General features: G+C 51.8%; 1 protein-coding gene across 2 annotated transcripts in view; it reads right to left on the bottom strand.

The window, feature by feature from the left end:
- The window catches only part of KCNAB3 (potassium voltage-gated channel subfamily A regulatory beta subunit 3), a 379,854-nt gene that overhangs the window by 277,205 nt on the left and 81,104 nt on the right, over positions 1-21,545 (bottom strand). The gene's annotated exons all lie outside the window — the stretch shown is intronic.

Here is a 21,545-nt window from a genome sequence, read left to right as displayed (position 1 = left end):
GTTCAATTTATGTATATTTGTGTTGTTGTATTTTTTGCTTTGTTGCTTCCATTAAGGTCCGTGGTCATTTCTGATGCAGGAAAGTCCAAATATTTTGATAAAATCTGTCTAGATTAATAAACTAGATATAGAGTCAATTAGTGTGCTCTTGACCAAAGTTATTTTCTTATCTCTTCCTTTTGTACCAATTTGTTGCTTGCTCTTTATTGTTCCTTACCCAGGTATTAAAAGGGTCAATTGGGTATTACCCTGTTGTTTGCCAGATTACACCTAAGTATGCCTCCTATATTTACCCCTTGGTAATCTTTTAATCAACCAGGGATACCACCAAATTAAAGTATACTTTAGCGGATTATTCCATGTTTTTTTTTAAATCATATAATGGACCTAAATCATTGTCCTGAGAGAAGAAACATCTGAGGACTCCCTCAGGAAAGCCCCATTCTGAGGTCGAGTCCGCTTTGATAGTATCATTTTACCAGGGTGGGACGAGATGGCAAATGATAAAGCATGTCACATTACATCAGTGAGCCATGCTCGTCCAATTCTTGGAATTGCCTTGAATTAAGGTAACAAACAACTAGCAGCATAAAGAGAACTCTTTGGGTCTCTGGTACTAACCTACTGACGTGCTGATTAAGCAAACAGCATTTCTCTGAGGGTATCACGCCAATATTTGTATTTGTTTGAGTTAGTAAGGGCAGGCTTGAGCCCCAAAATGCCCACCTTGTCTCCCCTTTGCGATGGTATACTTCATCACGTGTTTAGATGACATGTGTTGTGTGGCCTACATGACAGATCTTTAGAAGGTGGCTCTTAAGACCTAGTTTGGCTCGAGTCACCCTATGGAAATTAAAGGACTTCAGAATATGGCATAAACATTAAAGAGGAATATGGAATGTAATACAGTAGGGCAAACGTTTAGAGATCTCATTATCTCTAAAGTAAGAGCACACAAGTCAGGCGTAATAGCTTTGTAGTCTGCACAAGTTAGCTAACAAACGACTTCAAGGAGTACCCAGTGCCGGTGAGCTCAGAGATGAAAAAACCACCGAAACAAGGGGCTATCTAACCCCCTGACCCCACAATAACCACCAGCAAAGGGTGGAGGAGCGAAGCCCCCAGAATGGAACACAGTGCAGACCTTCTAGGTGCCTCTTCGATTCACAGTGAGGAGACAAAATACTCGAAGGCGCTTCTGCAGAGTGGAGCCTGGACTTGACTCCAGAGCAGACTCACCTTCGCACACCTGGTGTGAAGATGCACTTGGAAGCCCTGGAAGTGACATCTTAAAGCTTTCACCCTGGGGACATCTCCCTCTTAGCTGTCACCCCTGACCACCGCCAGGCTTGGAGGACTCACCAGCATCTCAAACTTACACTTTGCTCATTTCTCCCTCCCGCTCCTACACTTCATCAACACTAGTGTGCAACACTCGCTTCCAGGTGTGTTCGAGACCTGAACCACAGCAGGAGAGTTCAGGTATACAGTGCGATTAAAATATTATTTGTAAACATTTGTGTCGATGTAGCAGCCATGCTGGGCAATTGTATTTCATTGTCTGTTGGACGGAAGCACAGCCATGCCCAACATACGAAGAAGGCACCATTCGTTGCCCTGTCACTAGAGTGCAGGCGTCTTCAAAAGCATGAAGGGCAGTGTCACGTTAAAGGCATTATGCCTACAGCCGCCTACAGAAAACCATGCAATAAAATGCAGAATGCATAATAGATGTGAAGAAAGCTAAGCAAAGCAATGGGACTTTTTAAAATGAACTTCTGAAAGAGTAGCTTGCATCAGCTAAGTAATTAGCATATAGACTCCCAGAATCCTGTGCAAGTCTGTTGGACTTGGCCCTTCTGGCAAGTTCACCCCTGAAACTTTTTGTTTTGCTTTTATTGGTGACTTGGTGATAGTGGTTTGTGGTTCCTGCACACTTTCCCTGGGTCCCAGGGTAAAGTGCGTGCGCACTCTGAGTGCATGTGGTGAGATAGGCCTGCCCTCCCATAGGAATGCATGGGGAATGTATGCGTCCCTGGTAGTTCCTGATGCGTGGGGTGTGCATCTTCGAGTCTGGTATGTACAGGTTTGTGTGGTTAAATGCTGCGCAATGATGCGTGCGGCGTGCGTGTAGCTAGTATGGAAGTGCCACTTCTAGAAGTGGGCACTTCGGTGTGCAGTGGAAAATGTGTGCCTTGTCGCGTGATTGGCTGGCTGAGGTCATGTGACGGGCTAGGGATTCCCCAGAGTCAGGAGGAGTCACCCGGTGGTGAATAGGGAGATCAGCAGCTAGATGGGTGGGAGGAGTACACCTGGGTCCTGAATAGGGCAGGGCTTTCCCCACACAATGCTGGCTCCGCCCCCTGTGGTGCGACTGACGACCCTAGCCCTGCCAGTGAATAGAGTGAGGGGCTGAGCACATCAAGGGTGCTCCCCAACCAGCTGCGACTGGTTCTCCCCCTCACCCTGAACCCAGACAAAGGAACCTGTGTATAAAAAGGGGCTGTGTCCCCTTACAAAATGTTCTTGTTCTGCACTTGAATCTACCAGGGGCGCGCTGCTGCTGGGGCCCAGGGGAAGGCTTGCCTCCCTGGGCCCTGCCCAGCCCCTGGATGCCCTGGATACCTGGAGGACTTTCCCTTGCTGGGAGCTGCTTTGCTCCATCTTCTAAAATGCCCAGGACTGATGAGAACTTTTTCCTTTTACCTTGCCAAGGCTTGATGCTGGCCTAGCGCCCTGGGAGCGCTAAAATCGGGCTCCTGACGGAGCACTGGAGCTCTGCAGCAGGCTGCTGCCTATTGCCTCGTCATGGCTGCCAAGCGGGAGCCCACCCCGCATTATATTTTAATTTGCGGGTGCCACCCCGCTTTATATTCTTTTGCGGGTGCCCACCCCGCTGTGGCGTTGTTTCATCTAGCGGGAGCCTACTCCGCTTTATGGTGATTGTGATCGGCGGGTGCCCACCCCGCTGGTTTGTATAGTTAGATAGTGGGTGCCTATCCCACATGGCCGCCTTTTAATTATATTTCAATACGGGTGCCCACCCCGCGTTCTATGAGAAGAATGTGCCGCCGTAATATTTCACCGCCGCTGGCCGAGGTCCGCAGCATCACTGGTGAGTCCCGCTGGGATTGGCCCCCGCTGCCAGGGATTCCCTACACGTCATAAAGGGGCCGCGCTGGGATTGGTTCCAGCCGCCCGAGAGTCCCGCCGCGTCATCAGGATACCGCGTCCCCATTGGTCCCGCCTGCACGAGGCCCGGAGCGTCATTGTTATGCTCCGCTGTGATTGGGCCGGTCGCAGGGGCTGCCCCACGCGTCTACAACGAGCGGAGAACTGCACCGGAGGCCGAAGATCACCGCCGTCTTGAGAGCCCGGTAAGTGTGGGCCTCTCCGTTGTGTGGTGCCGGGAAGGCACCGAGTCGGAGCGGCCCCGTCTGATAGCGGGCCGCTCCGAGGCTAGGCAGGTGTGCTTTCGAGCCCATGGGGCTCCAACGATGGGGCACAATTGTTTTGAGAGGGCCAACGATACGGGCAAAATTGTTTATAGAGCCTAGAGGGCTCCACCGTCCCCCGCATTGTTTGTTTTAAGAGCGCTAGTGCGCTCCAAAGTGACTGAGGCAGAATTGTCTTGAGCCAGAGAGGCTCCAACCCAGCATTGGTTTTCCAGAGAGCGCCAGTGCGCTCCACAGTCCTTTGGGGCAAGCCCTTTTCTATATTGGACCACCATTATTTTAGGAGCCCGTGCGCTCCATGGGGACATGTCATTTTCGAGCCTAGGTGGCTCCAACGTTCTGGATATTGTTTCAGGGGCTAGTGAGAGCCCCTGCTTACTATGTGCCTTCCCCAGCTGCGCAGCACTTAGTGCCAGCTGCAGCGTTTAGGCCCTGTGCTTGTCCCCAGCTGCCCAGCAAGTAGTGGGCAGCTGCTACGTTTAGGTTCTGGTGCGACCTGGGCCCTAATGTGATTGAGGTATTATTGCGATTCATGCTGATGTGATTTTGGTGCTAGGAAATGTACGGTGTAGTATGTTTTGCGCACCCTGTGTTCATGCTTTTGGTGCTAGGAAATGTACTGTATATAGCATGTTTTGCGCACCCTGTGTCTTATACCTCTAAATGTGGTTATTTCTGCCTAGAAGGTTGTTTTACCTGTTTAGGTTGATGGTAGGGAGAATGTACTTCCCTGTGCGATGTGCACCCCTAGTATAGTTATACTTAGGTGGTTAGGTCTAATGCGTTAGACCAATGAGAATTGCAGAATGTGATTTATGTCCCTGTGATAGATGCAGGATAGGTTTTACACCTGATGCTAGTGTGATGACGCTGAGGTCATTATTGCGCCAGTAGTTCCTTTTTGTGCTCTACAGTTACTTTGTGTTATGGTCTACATTTACTATTGGTGATTTGTGCTATGTTCCAAGTGCTAATTCCTGACAGTGGTCCATGTGGCCCTGTCCCCTGTATATATAATCCCTTGTAAATTCTGCCCGTGCCTGTTGGCACATTGTAAAGTGTGTGTTTTTATCTAATGTGTTTGGTATAATACAAAGGCTATTTTTATAGAATACCTTGTGTGGAGTTTCCTTTGTGGTGGGCCTTGGGTGTTGTTGCTGGGTGCGCGCGCAAACGCTTTACACATTGCCTCAGAGATAAGCCTGGCTGCTCGTGCCAAGCTACCAAGGGGGTGAGCAGGGGTTATCTTTGGTGTGTAACTCCCCAGCCCTGACTAGAGTGGTGGTTTCTGCCTGGCTTTGGCGCAAGCCTCAGCCAACCAGAAATCCCATTTCTAACAAAGTCTCAGAAAGTTTTTACAGCCCAATGGCTGATAAAAGTGTCCTTGTATGTTATCTGGATGTGAGACACAGGCAGCTAGTTTCTGTGGATCCTCTGTGTTAATTTGTTGTGATGTACAGTGCATTGAAGATAATACAGAGTTAGGACCCATGAAACATCCTATGTGAGGGGGTGGGGGTCTGTGAAATGATCTATGTGAGACAGATACCGTCGTGTCCAGAAAGAAGAGGGAGGAGAGTAGGGGGCAAAGATTTGTACATCACAGGTTGTTGTTGGAATCTACAGCTGCTGCTTGTCCATTTCAGAAAGGTACCCTCACTCTAGAAGGCTACAGAAAAGTGGTTGCAGGGACTCTACAGGCTGATTCACAAAGGTAACTTTGCATCTGTATGCCTACTCACGTGTAGATCTACCCCTCAAACTCGGTGCAAATCTCCACCTTTGCTATTCACCATTTCTAAGAGACGACTTGTACCTAAGTGTAGACCTAAGAGTCTGCACTCTGCAAATGAGAGGGTGGAGACTCCCAGGCCTGAATGTATGACTGTAAAGTATCTTTCTACCTGTTTGTGGACTTCTCCGCCAGTGAAGATCTTTGAGAGCTGCCTACAAGAAAATATATGGAAAGTTAATAACGTTTCTTGTTGCAAAAAGGAATAATTTAATGTAAAATAATGTTAAACAAATAATACTAACACAGGACTACTTAATGACAAATAAAGAGCACCCTACCTTCTAAAATGAATGTTGTATTGTATTGCAAATTATTTTAAATATAATAATTATTTTCTTACAAAATTAAATTCACCCACCTTCACTAACATTTTTACTTTTATTTAATTTATAACAAACTTGTTTATGAATAACGTTTATAATTAATTGCAATACTTTTAGACTTTTTAAACTAAGTTAAAAATTAACTACATTTATTTTATTTTAAATGGTAGTGTATTATTAAATTAAAAATAAAATGTATCATTAATTATACTTACTTTTTTAACATAGAAAATCTATTTAAGTTTAGAATGATTTAATTTACATTATTTCCTATGGGGTGCTGGTGTTACCGTCTACCACTACTGTTTTCTACAGGAGTGTGTTGCAGTGCCAGTGGTTGGCCATGGTGCTTCACTGACTTCAAGGCTGGGCTGTAATCCATTTAAGCCTGTTTTGTTACTATTAGGGCTGTAGTAGAATTAGAACTGAATTTAGTGAATAGCAGTTGTCTTACACTTATGAGGAAACCACAAAGGATTAAACTATAATCCAGCAGCTGCGGATCAGCACTGGTTTTAAATAATCCATAAATTTACTAACTGATTTTGAGATAAGGCTTAACATAATTTGTAACTTTTAGGAGTGGTTTAATCTGCATTTGAATTGCATAGAATTGCACTGACATATAGTAATTTATACTTTTACTTGCAGCAGCACAGAAACGCGGAACTTGTACAAAACTGACTGGGCGGTGCAGTTGGTTGGAAGACAGATATTTTATCCTTTTATATCCTAAAACAAAGACTAGGATCCAACCTCTGTTTAGGGGCGCAGAAAATATTCCTTGTAGATAACCAAACATGCCTTGATTTAGATGTTACTTTTAACATGTAACGTATACTGGGAAACCCAAGTTATTGAACTATCACTGATTGTACAATCCCTAACCTATGCTGTATATTTTCGCATGTGCCTCATTCCAAAGGTTTTAATCAGCCAAGCAAATATAGGTATTTACTTACGTAGAGCCTCATTACGATGTTGGTCCCACGGATATCCGAAGCAAGGATCAGACTGCCGCATTATAATACGGTCAGTCCGAGCTCATGGGTGAGGGACCGACTACTGCGGTCGGAATGTAGTCCCTACAATGAGGGTGGTGCCTGCTCAGGCACTGCCATAGGGATTACGATGGCCCTTTCCGACAACCGACGAATGGCGGCCCGACTGCCATTGAAAGGCTGTCGGAAATGGACTTTGGGGGCCCCTAGCAGGGCCACCGTCTCTCCGTGGCCTCAGCTATGAGGCCGAGGGGGGCACCCCCACAAACATCCATGCCCCATGTGGCAGGCACTGTGAGTTGCCTTACACAGGGTGCAGGGATGTTTAAAAACATGTCTTTTGGCATTGGGGCTTGAGCTGCGGTCCTTTTCCGGGCCGCAGCACAAGCCTCAGTGCAAGAGGCATGTTTCCGACTGGCTCCACGCTGGTCGGATTCTAATTTGGCGGTCGGGACTGCCAACTACATGTCAGCCAGTCCCTTTACCACAATGATGCTGGTCAGACGCTCGTACAACCGGCATCGTAATTAGGGACTTACTTTTATGAGGGTGTGTGGTTTGTTTTCCCTTCAAAACCCCTCCTTAAATTTCCCTTAACCCTACCCATTTGGTAGTTAGTATTTCCCATTTTTCCCGCAATCCTCCTCATCTCTTCCACATTTACTACTAAAGACTATTATAATACTAATTATTTGTGTAGAGATCTTCACCACTTGGACGGACACCTTGGTACACATAAGATAGGAGCGGCAGAGCTCTCTGACCGTAGGTTTGTGAATTGTAGTTTTTGGCACACAGTGTAATTGTATTGGCCTAATACTGTACGTACTCCAAAATGCCTTTTGTGAATTAGGCCCTGACTCTCCCCCTCACGCCCATACATATCCTTGGGGACTTCTCACCTAAACAACAGCCAGCCCTTCAGAATAATAGAGGTAGAAAATGTGCATAATAATTCGCTTGCGTTCAGTACAGGTGCCATCAAATACTACATGACGCGTAAAAAGACTACAAACTGACACAGTGCGAACGATTACACTAAAAGTAGCTCAGGGACTGGGTAATGCAACCATGCAACAGGCAGCAGCCTCGAGATCGCTCACACCATCTAAAACATTGATGAGTTCTCACCCAGGCCCTGAGGGTCTGATGTCACAAAGAATGCTGATCATAGCACAGAGGAGGAACACAAGACCTTGCACAGAAGATGGGAGGCAACCATGGGGCATCTGCCGCAGATAAGAAATGGGATCCACCTTCAGGCTGACATGGCATGGAGCATGCGCAAAGTTCACCATCAAGAGGTCCTCTGTAGAAGAATGGACAAGAGCCACCGCTCACCGGGGAAACAATGACACTACTACCCAACCCTATCAGTGGTCTACTGGAGATTCCGTAAGAGCTTTGGATACGATCGCGCGTAGTGGTGAGGCCTAAATGTTGTGGTGCTTCGAAAAGAAGTACTTGGGGGCCAAATCTGGTATGTGTCCATTATAGCCTTAGTGGCTATCAGGAGCTCGACTTATCTAGGCAGACGCCTGCACAAAAACAAGGAGCAGAGTATGAAGCCACATAAAACTGGTGCAGAAGAACGTTTGCAGGTCACTCCTCACTTTTAACAACCAAAGTGTGATCCAGGCACCAAAACACAGCTGACATCCTCGAATGCTTGTGCCCAGTTTTACCACTGAAGTCTAAATAACCAATGTAAAGGAACTAAAAGGTTTTATTTGGCCAACCTTACACCAATTGAAGTAGGCTCGATACTGATGGAGGCGGGGGCTCAGTTCCTGGCACACGTGACTCATACAAATCCCAGCCAGGTATGACCTAGGATTGTGGGAGAAAATATAGTAATAGGTGCATTGTGGGAATGGCCTGATACCCCCACTACACAAATGGCTGCATTGAATATGGCAGCTACTGGCTATGAAACAGGTTACCATTCTATGCTTTTTTTTCAAATTCTTCTTATGGAATTTTAGCAACAGAGAAACTAATAAGGCGCACATAAGTACAATATACACATCGTGATTTCAAGAACGCATATAAAGATACGAAATTAGGATGTGAAAGTTTTTACAGTAGAGACAGTAGGGCAGCTTTGGTGCGTATCACAGTGATGTTCGCCTTACCAAGGTGGTGCCAAAGAGCTGGTAGGTGATCTGGGTGGGCGTGGGTGGGGTGGGAGGGGAGGGGATGAGAGTGGGCCCTCATGTGACTACTAGAGATGGGGAAATAACCTTTACAACGCAGTCATTACATCGCACTACCTTTACATAGCAGTCATTACAGTGCAACATCCTTTACATCGCATGTCATTACAACGCAGCCATTATATTGCATGTCACTACAACTCATGTTATTACAACGCATGTGACCACAATGCAGGCATTATATTGCAAGTCATTACAATGCATACCATTACAATGCATAGAACCCTTACACTATCCAACACTTACCCTACTGTTGCACTCACTGTAGTTAGAATAGTAATTTTTACCCCTACACTATCCAACACTTACCCTACTGTTGCACTCACTGGAGTGGGAATAGTAATTTTTACCCCTACACTATCCAACACTTACCCTACTGTTGCACTCACTGGAGTTGGAATAGTAATTTTTACCCCTACACTATCCAACACTTACCCTACTGTTGCACTCACTGGTGTTAGAATAGTATTTTTTACCCCTCCACTATCCAACACTTACCCTACTGTTGCACTCACTGGAGTTAGAATAGTAATTTTTACCCCTACACTATCCAACACTTACCTTAAATGCGATGTAATTGTATGCATTGTAATGGTATACGATGTAATGGAATGCGTTGTAAAGGTAGTTTCTGAAAATGCGATGTAATGGCATGCGATGTAAAAGAATGCATTGTAAAGGATGTTGCGATGTAAAAACTGCATTGTAAAGGCATGCAATGTAAATGTATGTGTTGTAACGTCATACATTCCTAGAGATGGCCTCAGAAGGTTAGTGTGAAGGCTGCTATGCAAGCGCTAGGGCAGATGCACCAAACTCTGGATGCAAATCTGAGGTGGGAATGCTGGTGAGGTACTGACTAATGTCCACGTTCTAAGGGTGGGGTCTTGGACCGTTGGAAGAAGGGCCCAAGTCGGTGTCGTGAGGTGGGTCGAGTAGTTGAGAGAGCAGCATCTCCCAGATTACCATTCTATGCTTAACAAAAAAAGAACCTGGCCTACATAGCACAGGCGCACGCATTGGTGACCTGCTCCCAATGAATTTTTCTATCAAGATTGTATTATTAAAACATTTAATGCATTTATGGGCAACAGAGATGCCTGCAGACTAGTGCACCGCATATATAGAGATAGAGGAGGGCCAAAATTACACTTTCCTCACTACAAAGGCACTGATATCCAAACATCTGTACAATGAAGAAGCCAGGTATGGTGAGAGGATTAACTATGTCAAGGCTTCTCACTCACATATTGAATCTTTGGATCAGGGGTGTTAGAAAGGGTAGACGGACCGGGAGGGTCGGCCGGGGTCAGGAGGAGAGGTCTCCGGGGAGAGCCGTCTCCAGCGATCGTACAGACAAGTAACTTCCCCCCCACAGACGGATACCACACACGGATAAGGTTCAGGGTTCTTTATAAGCACTTCTTAGGGTACGGTTGAATGGTACAAGGAGGTCTGGACTCAGGGGTCCCCTCGATTCAAGTCTCTCAAAGCAGGGTAAGGGGTAGCGGGACAGTCTGTCTACCAGTCAGGTAGTTCGGATGAGATGATGACTAGCTCACAATCCTCGAGCTTGGTGGTTTAGTTGGTACGGGCCGCGGCAGCGCCAGCAGGTCCCAGTTGAGATGGTCGGTACACGGTCCGCGGCAGCGCCAGCAGGTCCCGGAAAGATGGTCGATGTACGGTCCGCGGCAGCGCCAGCAGGTCCCGGTGAGGATGGTCTTTACAACGGGCCGCGGCAGCGCCAGCAGGTCCCGACGAGGATGGTCGTTACAACGGGCCGCGGCAGCGCCAGCAGGTCCCGACGAGGATGGATGTTGCAGAAGGCCGCGGCAGCGCCAGCAGGCAGGACGATGGTTCACAAGAGCGGGCTATGGCAGCGCCAGTAGTCCGTCAAGGCTGAGTTCTCTCGGTGTCTCTCGACTCCAGGATACAACTGCCTTCCTGCTCCAGAGCTGCCCCAGTTATAGGGCAGGCGCCCTTTGATGTCCGGACCCTCGCACTTGGAGGTCGGAGGGCCCGGGATGAAGGTGTCCAGACACCCAGCAGGGGTTGGAGCCAGCTCCTGGGGGAGCTGGAGGCGATCGGCACCTGGCGGGGGAAGAGCTCTTGACACTTCGTTCTCCCATTGACCTGCCAAGTGGTCCGCTCACCTCCTGGGTGGAAGGTGGTGCCGGGATGTCGGGGCCGGCCAGGCCCGGGGTTAGGGTCGGGCCGAGGCCACGCGGCCTCGTGGTGCAGGGCCCAAGATGGCGGCTTGAACCGGCCGGGGGAGCCGGTGGGGCTGGGCCCCGTGATGAGTAGAGGTCCGAGGGCAGAAGATCCGTCGGGAGACGGGGTACAGGTGCTTTTCGTGGGTTATGCCTGGCGGGCCGGAGCTCGGGCCCTGTCGTGCGGGGAGGGAGCAAGCCCTTCGTGTGGCCTGTCCAACATGCGTCCCCCCCAGCTGAAGGCGGGGAGAGTCACCCATCTCCTTGGGGACTCTCTTCGTCGAGGCGGAAAAAGCGGGACAGGCCATCCGCGTTGGCGTGGTCTTGGCCTGGCCGGTGCTCCACAGTGAAGTCCATTCCCTGCAGGGAAATGGACCAGCGCAAGGGTTTTGGGTTCTCTCCCCGCATCTGCATCAGCCACTGCAGGGGTCGATGGTCGGTTTGTACCCGGAAGTGGGTACCGAAGAGATAAGGCCGGAGCTTTTTGAGGGCCCACACCACTGCGAAGGCCTCCCTCTCAATGGTGCTCCAGCGCTGTTCTCGGGCCAGGAGACGTCGACTGATGAAGGCCACCGGCTGGTCATGACCCTCGGGGTTTAACTGAGAAAGGACGGCTCCGATGCCGTGGTCGGAGGCGTCGGTCTGTACCACGAATTCACGACTGTAATCGGGGGCCTGGAGCACAGGGGCGGTGCACAGGGCGGCCTTCAGTTTCTCGAAGGCCGCTTGACAATCGGGGGTCCAGTTAATCCGCTTCGGCTGGTTCTTGGACGTGAGACCCGTGAGGGGCCCCACGATGCTGCCGTAGTCTTTCACGAACCGCCGGTAGTAGCCGGTGAGCCCCAAGAAGGCTCGGACCTCGGTCTGGGTGACGGGGGGCTGCCAGGACTGGATGGCAGCAATCTTAAGTTGTAGCGGGGCCACCAGCCCGCTTCCCACTTGGTGCCCAAGGTAGGTCACAGACCCTTGGCCAATTTGGCACTTGCCGGCCTTAATTGTGAGGCCGGCCCGCTGGAGGGCCTGTAGGACCTCGTGGAGGTGACGGAGGTGGTCGGCCCAGTGGCGGCTGTATACAGCGATATCGTCCAGATAGGCAGCGCTGAACTCTTCGAGCCCCGCCAAGACCTGGTTCACGAGGCGTTGAAACGTGGCGGGGGCATTTTTCATGCCGAAGGGCATGACCTTGAATTGGTAGTGGCCATCGGGGGTAGAGAAGGCTGACCGTTCCTGAGCCCTGGGTGTGAGGCCGATCTGCCAGTAGCCCGCTGTTAGGTCGAAGATACTAAGGTAGCGGGCGGCCCCCAGCCGGTCGATCAGCTCGTCGGCTCGGGGAATCGGATGAGCGTCGGTCCGGGTGACAGCGTTCAAGCCCCGGTAGTCGACGCAGAATCTCAGTTCAGGTGCGGTGCCGGGGGCAGCGGCTTTGGGAACCAATACCACCGGACTGGCCCAGGGACTGTCCGAGGGCTCGATGACCCCGATTGTGAGCATCTTGGCCACTTCCTCCTGTATGCAGGCCCGTACCCGATCTGGTACGCGGTAGGCCCGGTGTCGGACAGGGGGGCTGTCCCCGGTGTCCACGTCGTGCAAACACCAAGGGGTGACCCCGGGGGTGAGGGAGAACAGGGTAGCGAACTGCCGCAGGAGGTTCCGGCAGCCCTGGCGTTGCTCCGAAGTGAGGGCGTCAGATAGCCGGACCCCGTCCACGGAGCCGTCATTCTCCTGAGTCTTCAGAAGATCCGGAAGGGGTTCGGAGTCTTCCTCTGCCCCACTGTCCGTAGCCATCAGGAGGCTGAGTTCTGAGCGCACAAAGTGTGGTTTGAGTCGGTTGGTGTGGAGGACCCGGAGGGGGTTCCGGGAGGTCCCCAGGTCGATGAGGTAAGTGACGGGGCTTTTGTGCTCGACCACTTTGAAGGGCCCCGTCCACTTATCCTGCAAGGCACATGGTTCGGTGGGGGACATCACCCATACTTGTTGCCCAGGCTCGAACTCAACGGAGGAGGCATTGTGATCATACCACCTCTTCATGTCCTCCTGGCTGGCCTCGAGGTTCGCCTTGGCCATCCCTCTGAAGCGCCGGGTCTGATTGCGTAGGGCCAGGATGTATTTGAAGACGTCTGGAGGGGTCTTCAGGGGGGCCATCTCCCAACCTTCTTTTACTAGGCTGAGGGACCCTCGCACAAGGTGCCCGTACAGGAGTTCGAAAGGGCTAAAACCGAGGGACTTCTGGGGAACTTCTCGGTAGGCGAAGAGGAGGCACGGGAGTAGTACATCCCACTGGCGACGGAGGGGCTCTTCCAATCCCCCAATCATCCCCTTGAGGGTGCGGTTAAAACGCTCCACTAGTCCGTTCCCTTGGGGGTGATAGGGGGTCGTGAATCTGTAGGTGACCCCGCATTGTTGCCAGAGGGACTTCATGTATTTGGATATAAAGTTCGTGCCTCGGTCGCTGACGACTTCTCGGGGGAAGCCTACCCGGGAGAAGATCCCCATTAGGGCCCGGCCAACCACCGGAGCTGTCACGGTCCGTAGGGGCACCGCCTCGGGGTAGCGGGTGGCATGGTCCACCAGTACTAAGATGAACCTGTGTCCTTGTGCCGTGCGGGGGTCCAGAGGCCCCACAATGTCTATCCCCACCCTCTCGAACGGGGTGGTGACCACAGGGAAGGGTTGCAGAGGGGCTTTCAGCTTCCGACCACTCTTCCCGCTGGCTTGGCATGTGGGGCAAGATCGGCAGTGGTTCAGGACGTCGTTCCTCATTTTCGGCCAGAAAAAGTGGGTCACTAGGCGGCTGTACGTTTTATCCTGGCCCAGGTGTCCAGCCAGGGGGACATCGTGGGCCAGGTTGAGCAGAAAGTCTCTGAAGCGGAGAGGTACCACCAGTACTCGACCGGCCCCCAGCTCGGCGATTCTTTGCTCGCTGTATAGCAGGTCGTTATCCCAGTAGACCCAGTGAGTTCCGGTGGAGTCCCCTGCGTTCTGGGCGCTGGCTTGTTGGCGGAGTCCCTCGAGGGAGGGACAGGTCTTTTGTTCCTGGCGGAACTGTTCTTGGGTGGGCCCCCCTTCTTGACGCCACTGAGCCAGGTCAGGAAGGTCCTGGGGTTGCGCGTCCCCTTCGGTCGTCGGGTCTGGGAGGCTGGCCTCGTCGTTGTCTTCTACTGGGGCGACCGGGGGCGGAGGTGCTGGCCATTCTGGTTCTTCTGATCGAGGGACGGCACGGGCGGCCATGGACCGGGTGGTTATGCAGGCCCAGTCCGGGAGGCCCAGCATCCCCAGGTGCTCTCTTCTCTCAACGGTGGCCCACGGGGAACTCTCGAGGTCATTCCCCAGGAGGCAGTCCACGGGGGCATCGTCCCGGACCGTCACCTTCAACAGGCCGGAGACCCCTCCCCATTCGAATGGGACGCAGGCCATTTGACACATACTTTCAGAGTTGTCTGCCGAGCGGACGGGGCAGAGAATGTTCGGCAGGATCTGCTCGGGCTTCACCAGGTGACAGCGGACGGCCGTCACACTGGCGCCTGTGTCACGCAAGGCCTCGGCTCGCTGTCCATTAATGGTCACCCACTGACCGTATTTCCTGGTGTTAGCGGGTAGGGGAGCCCGCGGGACCATGTCTCTTCCCCCTAAGCACGCCAGGACCATGGCGGCCGGTTCCCACTCTTGCTGGGCCGGCTCATACTCCTCTGGTTCCTCCGATGATCGCTCTTCCCCCAGGGCGGCGGCAGCTACCTGGCGGGGCTTGGGTGTTTGGTTCTGCGGGCAGCTCGGGTCATTGGCGTAGTGGCCGACTCGCTGGCATCGGTGGCACGTGACGTTGGCTCGGACCCCAGGACGCCACGGGGGGTTGCCCCGGCCGGCCGGAGGCGGGGTGCTGGCCACGGGTGTTGCTGGCAAGGCGTCTCTCCCTCGCCCCTGGCCCCCTCCTCCTCCCCGAGGACGGTGCTGGCCTTGGTTGTTTCTGTTCTGTTCGTGTGGCCCCCTCCGGCCCACTCGGGTGCTTTCCCATCGGTCAGCTTCGGCGGCGAGCTGCCGGGGGTCAGTCAGCTTACTGTCGAGGAGGTGCTGCCTGAGCTCGACGAAGCAGTTGTTCGACAGGTGCTCCCATACCATCAGGTTAAAGAGTTGTTCGTAGGTGGTGACATGGCTCCCCTTTATCCAACCCTCGAAGGCACGGCTGAAATAGTTCACGTATTCTACCCAAGTTGTACCTGGGATCCGGGTGCAATCTCTGAACCTCTGGCGGTACATCTCGGGTGTGAGGCCGTAGCGGGTGAGGAGGGCAGCCTTCATGTGGTCGTAGGACAACATTTGGTGATCTGGGAGCTGCAGTAGGGCATCGCGACCCTCGTTGATAAACCTCCCCCAAAGTCCGGCTCCCCAATCACTCCGGTCGATCCGGTGGGAGGTCATGGCGATCTCGTAGGCTTTAAACCACTGTTGTATGTCGTCTTCTCGGACATACTCGCGGACAACATCCTTGGGGATGTGGACTTTTTTCTCGATTGGCCCCGGGGTGTGTGGTCGCTCAGGCACCCCCAGTTCTTTATTCTGTTTCCGAAGTTCTATTTCCGCCAGTTTGCGCTCGTGCTCGAGCGTTATTTTTTTCTCCTCCAGCTCTCTCTGTCTCTGCTTCTCTTCTCGTTCATCTCGGAGCCGCATATGCTCGAGGTTGAGTTTCTGTTCAGCTAACTTGAGTTCCCCATCCATCTTGAGTCGTGCCATTTCCAACTCGTGCAATCTGGTTCTTTCTCTTTCTCGGATCTCCTCCTGCGAGAGGCCCGTTCCCCGCTCCTCGGGAGCCGTGGCGTTCCCCTCTGGTGTGATGCTGCTTTGGTCGGAGGGTCCGGCGACCCCAGTTTCTGTCCACGACTCTAGGGCGTGCTTTAGATCATCTTTGGTACTCAGGCCGGTGGTAGCAATGCCAAGTTCTATGCAGAATTGTCTCAGTTCGCGGTGGTTGTATTCTTCTAATTTATCCATTTGGAATTTCTCGGTGGAGTTGCTATCTTTGGCTGACATCGTGTTTTTGTCGTGGGGTGAGCTACTCTCTGTACGATTACGCGTTGATTCGGATCGCGCCGCTGGCCACCAATGTTAGAAAGGGTAGACGGACCGGGAGGGTCGGCCGGGGTCAGGAGGAGAGGTCTCCGGGGAGAGCCGTCTCCAGCGATCGTACAGACAAGTAACTTCCCCCCCACAGACGGATACCACACACGGATAAGGTTCAGGGTTCTTTATAAGCACTTCTTAGGGTACGGTTGAATGGTACAAGGAGGTCTGGACTCAGGGGTCCCCTCGATTCAAGTCTCTCAAAGCAGGGTAAGGGGTAGCGGGACAGTCTGTCTACCAGTCAGGTAGTTCGGATGAGATGATGACTAGCTCACAATCCTCGAGCTTGGTGGTTTAGTTGGTACGGGCCGCGGCAGCGCCAGCAGGTCCCGGTTGAGATGGTCGGTACACGGTCCGCGGCAGCGCCAGCAGGTCCCGGAAAGATGGTCGATGTACGGTCCGCGGCAGCGCCAGCAGGTCCCGGTGAGGATGGTCTTTACAACGGGCCGCGGCAGCGCCAGCAGGTCCCGACGAGGATGGTCGTTACAACGGGCCGCGGCAGCGCCAGCAGGTCCCGACGAGGATGGATGTTGCAGAAGGCCGCGGCAGCGCCAGCTGGCAGGACGATGGTTCACAAGAGCGGGCTATGGCAGCGCCAGTAGTCCGTCAAGGCTGAGTTCTCTCGGTGTCTCTCGACTCCAGGATACAACTGCCTTCCTGCTCCGGAGCTGCCCCAGTTATAGGGCAGGCGCCCTTTGATGTCCGGACCCTCACACTTGGAGGTCGGAGGGCCCGGGATGAAGGTGTCCAGACACCCAGCAGGGGTTGGAGCCAGCTCCTGGGGGAGCTGGAGGCGATCGGCACCTGGCGGGGGAAGAGCTCTTGACACTTCGTTCTCCCATTGACCTGCCAAGTGGTCCGCTCACCTCCTGGGTGGAAGGTGGTGCCGGGATGTCGGGGCCGGCCAGGCCCGGGGTTAGGGTCGGGCCGAGGCCACGCGGCCTCGTGGTGCAGGGCCCAAGATGGCGGCTTGAACCGGCCGGGGGATCCGGTGGGGCTGGGCCCCGTGATGAGTAGAGGTCCGAGGGCAGAAGATCCGTCGGGAGACGGGGTACAGGTGCTTTTCGTGGGTTATGCCTGGCGGGCCGGAGCTCGGGCCCTGTCGTGCGGGGAGGGAGCAAGCCCTTCGTGTGGCCTGTCCAACAAGGGGCACACACGCTGCAAAGAGGGAACTATTCTGATTCCGTTCTGAATCTCTTTTATGTATGTCATTGTTAGACATGTCAGCCTTAGGGTGGTCTTCCTTCAAACTTTATGCCTTACTCTTCCATATTTTTCTGACCTCGTTTTTGTTGGCCTTAGAACACTATGCACTCTACCAGTTCAAACCAATGCATAAGGTCATGTGCGCACTCCTTAAAATCTGGTAACATTGTCTTATACCCAATTGGCACCTGGAATCTACTTATAAGTTCCTAGTAAAGTGGTATTATCATTAGCCAGGGCCCTTAAATGAATTGCTACAAATGGGCATGCAGCACGTATTGTGCCACCCACTTAAGTAGCTCTTGAAACATGCCTCAGGCCTGCCATTACAGCAAGTGTGTGCTGTTTTAAACTGCCATTTCGACCTGGCAAAAAAAACTTTTTGCAAGGCCCAAACCTTCCCTTTTAATACATAAAAGTCACTGATAGGGTAGGCCCTAAACAGCCCACTGGGCACGGTGCAAAATATTTAAAAAGTGGGAATTGCACTTTTAAGTTAACAGGTTAACAGTTAATGTTTGGTGTCTTTGGATTTGCAGTGAAAAATCCTCTTTTATGGTAAAGATGGATTTTGAATTACAATTTTGAAAATGCCACTATAAAACATTGCCATTTTCTTGCCTTAGTCGTTTAGTGTTTCTAGACTGTCTCTGGGTCATATGACTTGATGAAGTTGGCAGGGGGGTTTTGTGCTTTCCTCCTAGACAGTCACACACAATAGAGAGCTTAGGTGTGCCTGGATGAGCCATCACTGGCAGGATGGGAGGGTGGAGCTGGGCACAGGTCCACTTACACTTGAATAGGCTGTGTCCTCCATTCAAACTTCACACAAAGGATTCTATACCCAATGTAGTTTCTCTGGAACCGGAGCTGGGGAAGCAGGAAGCTTCTCCCAACTCAAAGAAGGCACCAGGTATAAATATTACACCTCAGACACCAACTCTTCAGTACGCTTCTGGATCTTTGGAAGACTCTGCCAGGGAGAAGGGCTGCTCTGTTTGTGCAAGGAGTGCCACTTTGCTGGAATGCTGCCCTGCTGTGCTGCCCTCCTTGCCCTGCTTGCCCTCTAGCCTGGGTGAGAAGAAGTGGGACCTGCAACCTGTGCCCACTACTACCAGAGTGACTCCAAGGGATAGTCTCTTGTAACCAGCACCTGGACTGTGCAACTGTGAGTCTTACCCTGCCATGTTGTGCCACCCCAGTCCTGGACCCTTGGAAGTGGGTCTGAAGGTGCTGTGCCAGCCGATCTGTGGACCCAGCAGAACCAACGCATCTCCTCTGTTGCGCTGCACAAACCCAAGCAGAACTGACACATCTCCTCTGATGCGTGGACTTTCCTGGCACTAGGACTTCACATCTCCCTCACAGCCTGCAGCGTCATCGAAACCACTGCTGTGTGAAGCATCATCCATGCAGGACTTCGCTTCGGAAGTCCCCTTATTGATGGACACCTTGAAGACTATGCAGAACCTCACAACAGCCTCCCAGCTCCCTGGAACCGATGCTGTGCGACACATCTCTGACCAGGACCTCGCAACACCTCAATGCACCCTCAACGTGGGACCTTGCAATGCTCTGCAACCAGGATTTAAGGTACTCTTGTACAGCAGGCCTAACAAGGTCCTTGTAGGTAGTCATCGCAGTCGGCCTAAACTTGTGACTTTGTCCCAGTCCAGCGCAACCAGATACCCCCAGCTGGCGCTTTGTGCCTTTGGTGCAATTTTCACTGAAATCTTTAAACTTGAATATCTCCAGTTCTACTGATTGGATGTGTAACGTTTTGGTCTTGATTTATTTATTAAAATATACTCTATTTGTTGAATTTGGTGTGGAATCCTTCTTGAGTGGTGTTTTCACTTTATGTCTGTATGTAATTCTGTATACATACTTTACAAATTGCCTCTAAGTTCAGCCTGACTGCTCTGTGCCAAGGTACCAGAAGATTGAGCACGGGTTAATTTGGGGGGTTGCTTGTGACTTCACCATGACAAGGGTTGTGGTTGCTGCTTTAGTAGGGTTTCACATCCCTTAACTAGTAACCCAATTTCTTACAGTGAACAAATGTGTAAAAGCTTAATAGAACGTGTTATACCAACAACTGTCCATTGCTGTCAACCAATGACAAGTCCTCAAAATAATTTTCCAGTATGTTTGCCTGGGACAGGAAGATAAACACACATGTGTTTGTACTCTTTTCATATCAATGAACAAAGAAATAGGACTACTAGTGCGTTCCATAACAAAACAAAAAATCATACTTCCAGGTATTAAAAACGAACTAAACAATTAATAAAGATACAAGAGAGGAAATTAATGTAAAACACACTGGCAACTGGCATGTGTTCTGGAAGCAACTGCAAAAGAAATTGAAATGGGGGGTCAAGCAGGCCGGGCTCCCGGGCAGATGACTTTCTGTGGGGCTCCTGCCACTTCTCTCACTGCATGGGCCATAATCAACAAACCCCGGGCAAGTGAGGGATGAAGCAACACACACAGTGCTACCAGAGTGGACGAGGCACAGGATGGTCTGAGTTTGAACTCCTGTTTCCCTTCCTAACCTCAGAAAACCCTGAGGTGTTATCCTGCCCTCAGCTGGGATTCAAGATGTCATCCCAGCCTTTACGCAGAGCAGATGAAATGCCACAAAACATTGTGCCTTGCATTCAGGCAGTCTAATTTAGGTGCAGATCTGAGGAGGAAAGTGGCACCCATTTCAAGGACCAGCAAAAGGCCACAGAAGACTGGTGCTCGGGGCAGAACACCTGTGGATGTCTACCAGGTGTGGCCTCACAGTGAGCTGGTGAGAGCCGGAGTAGAGGACATTTAAGCCGTGAAGTGCTAGGAGAGTCACCTCCCATCGATGAAGCTGCCTGTGCATGGCAAATACAGAGAAATTACAATATTGGAGGCACACAGAGACCACTCAAGGGAGTGAAAGTGGATATCTGAAGTCATGCCACCCAAAGAAATTAGAAGCAACAGTGCTAGAGAAAAAAAAATATATGTCATATACCATACGCTGGTGCTCCAGACTGGGCACACAGTGATGCAGATGACTACCAAGGTGCCAGTCAAACTCTGAGTGAGACACATGAGTGAAATGGTGGCGACTGTTGACCACTCTGACTTCAAGGTCACAGCAATTGAGGAAGCATGGAAGAACATAAGAGGAAAGTAGGACATCACCAAGCACAACCTGGGGGAATCAAGCAATGCCTGGTGAAAAAGAGGAGACGCTAGAGGATGTGCAACCAAGATGGCCGCACCTTAGTGAGGCTCCACCTCCCTGGAGCTAATAATCATCATTTATCTTAAACCTGGGGGCTAAGCTCGCCCGTAATTACAGTACATAGACCCAGGAAACTGCAAGGGAAGACCCGCAGCATCGGCGGCGGACCCGGAGACGTGGGGGCCCGCTGGGCGCAGATTGTGACTGCGGCCTGCATAGCATGCTTCTGTGGACTGAGGCCTGGGCAGACTGCCACGGTGTGACTCTCGCAGAAGCCGGGAGGGTCTGCCTGGGCCGGTCCGTTGATCTTTCCCCGGTAATGCTGCTGGCGCTACAACAATGGGGAGACAAGCGGGAATAAGGTGAGGATAGCGGATGGATCCAGGCCCGCAAGCCACACGCCGCCCAGCGATCGTCCTGGAGCAAGAGACGGACACGCAGGGCCTGGGACTGAGGCCTATCATAAAGCTGTGAAAACCCGCGACGATCCACGCAACCTGTAAGTTTAGGTAGCGCATTAGCAAGAACGGAGCGAAAGGGCACAACGGGGGAAAGGACAACTGATGCTGCAGCTGAGCACTCACCCGCACACTGCCTGTAGGCCATCCGGGAGCAGGGGCTGACGCAAGAAGCCGGGGACTGGGGCCTAGCCTGGGCGCACAGCTATGGACATCGCCCAGGGCAGGCGAAATAACCACGGCCCATTGCATCCGCATTCAGACACTGAGCACTGTCCCTGCGGACTACGGGATACTGCCTAGGGAGGTCCTACCCCCGATCCAAGTGATAGTGGCCTGCGCACGGCCTTGTTGATCTCTGGGAGGGACACTCGGGACACCTCGCGTCAAAATCTATAACAGATCGAGCTGGCTCCTCATACCTCCCTGACACTGGCTTAAAAGAGCGCTTCTCCTGCCCGCAGGCTCCCTGATGACCAATAACCCTGCAGAGCCAATAATGTTAGGTTGGAACAGATTGGTCCATACCGCGCTACTCAT

This window comes from Triturus cristatus, chromosome 12, assembly GCF_964204655.1.
Source record: "Triturus cristatus chromosome 12, aTriCri1.1, whole genome shotgun sequence".
Taxonomy (NCBI): Eukaryota; Metazoa; Chordata; class Amphibia; order Caudata; family Salamandridae; genus Triturus; species Triturus cristatus.
This window is presented reverse-complemented; position numbering and strand designations above follow the sequence as displayed.